Raw genomic sequence first — 4,537 nt, forward strand, 5'->3', positions numbered from 1 at the left:
TCGTTTCCAGTTCGCTATACGACACAATATCGGTGTCCTTATATTTTCGAACAGGGAGTGCAGCACTCCCATCCAGCACAAAACAACATCTGTGGACTGGATTCTGGGTTATTGATCTTCATCAACAGAGAGTAGCTGCTTGGCTAGGTGGCGTTGCTGAACTCACCGTTCGAAAATGTACAGTTTTCAAAGTGAAACACAGTTACTGTTCTAATAAAATAGAAATATTATTATTATTATTCTAAATCTCGCGATGAGAGATATTCAGTAACATTTCTTTAAAGTAAAGGCTATTTGCCAACATAATGTGGCTGTCCTGGAAAGGACGAAGTTACTGCTGTTTAGCTGTCCTGGCTTAATCCCTTTGTCTGCCCTTGTTTGTTCCCTCTATGTTTAGCCCTCTGTGGGCAATAAAGAAATAAATATTCTTTTGACCCATCGGTCTCAGTATTTTCAACTTTTACTGTAGGTAATTTCCTTTTTCTTATTTTGTTCTAGAATGTTCTGACTACCGTATCACGCCTCGTGGAAAGATAATACCTAGAAGACATCATCATCCACATTATTGCAGTTGGCAATAATGAGGATGATGTCTTCGGTTTTATTTTTGCTCAGCCTACATTTCTTATCTGTTAACACTTCTATCTTTTCTGCTGCAAGAACTCGGAGAATATCTCTTGTTCGTGAATGGCTTCGAAGCAGCCTTCAATGTCGGATTTCATACACTTGTCGGAATTTTATGCGCAGCCTTTCGTATAGTTAATTCCCTTTATGCCTTGTTACTTTCATGCCAAGCCCCAGGAACTGTCTTCTCAGGGAACAGGTCCAGTTTTTTTTTTCTTCTTTTGATGACTAAAATTGACCAATGCTCCTTGGGGAGATATCTGTATCAACTCTTATTTCATGCCTCTCCTGGCACTCGGGGCTGATTGGACTTATACGATTCCCATTCTGTCATTTCCGTTCTATTAGTCACTCCTTCTCTCACCCCCCTTGCTGTGACCAACCCCGGCATCGGCACCGCTCTACTCCCTACACCCAATCCTTCTTTCCTTCCTATGACGTTGGTCTTCTGAAATTCCTTCCCAGCTCCTGTTTTGATTTGTAAAGGGGCGAGAGAAATAATAACAGCATCAGTCTCCAATTTCCTCGGTTTTAGAAGGGCCGAAAGTGTCATGGCCACAACACAATCCTCTAAACACAGTAAGTAAAAACAAGACATTGCTATGTCCATTTCTAAACTGACCGTTCTATTTCAATAACTGAATTGTGACTACAAATAGCATCTATCTTGAATAAACCACCTCCGCTACCCTCGACATCAATTGCTCCCATTACTACACAATTATATTCTTCTACTGGTATTGGTTTCAGATTTTGGCACTGGTCCAGCAATTTCAGTACTTATTTTATCGACCCCGAAAGGATGAAAGTCAAAGTCGATCTTGGCGGAATCTGAACTCAGAACGTGAAGATGGATGAAATACCGCCAAGCATTTTCCCCCGTCGTGCTAACGTTTTTGCCAGCTCATCGCCTTTTACTCTATTGATATTAAAGTTTAAAAAACTTAAGGCGGTGAACAGGCAGAATCGTTAGCATGCCGGGCTAAATGCTTAGCGCTATTTCGTCCGTCTTCACGTTTTGAGTTCTAATTGCGCTAAGGTCGACTTTCGGGGTCGATGAAATAAGTACCAGTTGAGTACTGGGACCGATGTGATGGATTTACCATCACAGCCCCCGAAATTGCTGGCCTTATGCCAAAATTTGAAATCGATATCAAAGTTCAAAATAAGGTGGCCAACTGGCAGACTCATTACCACGATGGAGGAAATTCTTAACGACATTTGTTCCGAATCTCTACGTTCTAAATTCTGGGGGGTCGATAAAATAGGTGGCTAGTTGCTAGTTTCGATACAGTCGATTTGCCCCTCCTCTCAAAATTGGTTTTGAAGCTAAATTAGAAAGAACGTTTATTAAAGTAAAAAATTGCACTGATGAAGTCAGTAAGATTGAAACACGTATGTGACTGGAATATTATTGATTAAGCACAAAATGGATTAACCGGTCTGTATTAGTTTGCTTTTTAGATTTAATTCGAAATTATATAAAGTAAAATAAATTTCTAGTATTAAAACGAGTTTGCTTCAGTTTATGAATATGAAACAAGAAAATGGTGAACCCGGATACAGAGAAGATAGATTACTTGGGTGGGGCTGCTGGGAATCATATTTTTTATTTCATCTGAAGTTCATTCCTTTGCACGTTCTAGGAATTACGTACATTAAAATAAACAAAAGGGTGTGTGTAATAGACGGAACCGGGACTCCACGAATAAGGTATGAGGACTGCTAAGATAAAAATCTATTATGCATGTATGCATGCACGCGCGCACACACACACATTTATTTACACACACAGAATTGAGTCACCCCAGAGGGCTCTCACTAAATAAATTGAAGGCATGGCTGATCTCGATTATTGGGATCGCCTTAAAGCCTTGAAACTTTACTCTCTCCAGCGTCGCCGCGAGCGGTACATCATTTGTACGATGGAAAATATACCGCCAACTTTGCCCAAACGACCTAAACATTAGCTTCAAGGTTCATCCAAGACTTGGACCACGGGCTATACGTCCCCTGCCAAATTCAAGATCACAACATACATGTACACTGCAACATAATTTCTTTTCCTCAACAGGCCCTGCCCTATTTAACATTGTCCCGAGGGAGATCAAAGAGGAAAAGGATCCCATCAACTTTAAACGGAGTCTGGATAGATTCCTTCAAAGAATACCAGACAAGCCACCCATAATTGGATACAACTCACCCAACAAGAACTCACTACTTGAACAAAACTGGATACAACTCACCCAACAAGAACTCACTACTTGAACAAAACTTGACTTAAACAGGATTCGAATAATCCTATCAGGTGGTGCTATTAAGTTAGACATGGCCTGGACCAATCTCTGGTCGAAACATATCTAAGTTTATCTAAGTTTATATACTTATGTATGTTTATCTATATATATGCCTTAAATAAAAATGTGTGTGTGTGTGTGTGCATGTAAGGTGTATATGTAATTATATATGCATGTATATTATATATGCAGCCATTTATTAAGGTTTATGATCTTATAGTTGACTCGTAGTTCAGTTTTTATGTCACTTATGATGACTCCTCCAATTTCCATTTTATTAATTCTGATCGTACTTAAATAGAACAAAAAATATATATAATAAAAACGTAATACTGCTAAACAAAAAACCTGTTTTTTCTAAAACGTTATTAACTCATTATTTCAAGAAACTATTGTTTATGAAGCTGTATATGGAATCTAGCTGGTATCGATTCTTGTTAGACGGAAGGAAAAGAAATTTGCTGGTGTGTTAACCTATTCATGCCGATCATCTGTTTAAAGTGACAATTTATAAGGGTGTAAAACAAAATACTTGATACAAATTGTGTATGATCTGCATTAAAGAATGAAACATGTTCTTAACGCGTGTGCACTCTGTATCAAACGGATTTCAATGAAATTTTTTAGGGTTCTTATTTAGCTCAAGATAATAGCATCTGTGGATTTTCAGGTAATTTCATTCACTCGAAAAATTTCGGCACGAATGGGTTAAATATTCTACAGAGTAAGGCAGTATTTGCAATGAAATAACCAGCATCCAGCACAGAAAGGAAAGGTCTAATGTTTAACTCTTTAAACTGTCCGCATCCAACCTAAACATTCTACTTGTTTTACGTTCGCATTGGCCAGATCTGGCCTCATGCACCTGTCCGACACTGCCATTCTAAAAATGAACAGTCATATCGTTGAATTGCCGAAGCTACAAGATAATGCGTATTTAATCCAAGATATGACATTTGAATGGATTATCTGAATTGCTAAACGGTTGGATTAATTTCAAAACTAAGTTCACTGAATTTTATTACCGCTGTGTGGTAAGAAGTTTGCTTCCCAACCATATGGTTCCGGGTTCAGTCTCAATGCGTTGCACCTTTGGCGGGTGTCTTCTGCGTTGATGACACTCTGCTTTGAACAGACCAAAACCCTGCGAATAGATGTGGTAGACGGAAACTGAAAGAAGTCGTGTGTGTGTGTGTTTGTGTGTGTCACCACCGCTTGACAGCCAGTATTATTGTGTCGATCTCCTCGAAGCCTAGCGGTTCGATTAAACTTCTTCAAGGCGGTGCCCCAGCATGGCCGCAGTCTAAATATTGACTCAAGTAAAAGAAAATAAAGGCGGCGTGACTACATTAGAAGCATGCCCTATTTCAGGGGCACATGTTCAGGAGAAATTTTTTCAGCGTGTAATAAAGGCTTAGCTTTGCATATAGGACCTAGACAAGAGTGTTAGACATTTTCTTTTTAAAGACATGCGTCTTACACGCCATCAAATTCATTATATATTAGTGTTTGGGTAAGATATTAACCCTTCGTGGAACGTTGGGGTTGTAATTATGCAAAAGGCCATTGGGGCCCCGGGGGACCCTCTGTTATTTTTGCGCATTTCCACACTATCC

The 4,537-nt window shown here is 39.3% G+C and overlaps 1 long non-coding RNA gene across 1 annotated transcript in view; it reads left to right on the plus strand.

The window, feature by feature from the left end:
* Positions 1 to 3,947: 3,947 nt before the first annotated feature.
* The window catches only part of LOC118766439, a 14,862-nt gene continuing 14,272 nt past the window's right edge, over positions 3,948 to 4,537 (plus strand). Inside the window, exon 1 of the long non-coding RNA XR_005002371.1 lies at positions 3,948 to 4,031. This is a non-coding gene — a long non-coding RNA (uncharacterized LOC118766439). The remainder of the gene's footprint in view (positions 4,032 to 4,537) is intronic.

Source organism: Octopus sinensis, linkage group LG15 (genome assembly GCF_006345805.1).
Source record: "Octopus sinensis linkage group LG15, ASM634580v1, whole genome shotgun sequence".
Taxonomy (NCBI): Eukaryota; Metazoa; Mollusca; class Cephalopoda; order Octopoda; family Octopodidae; genus Octopus; species Octopus sinensis.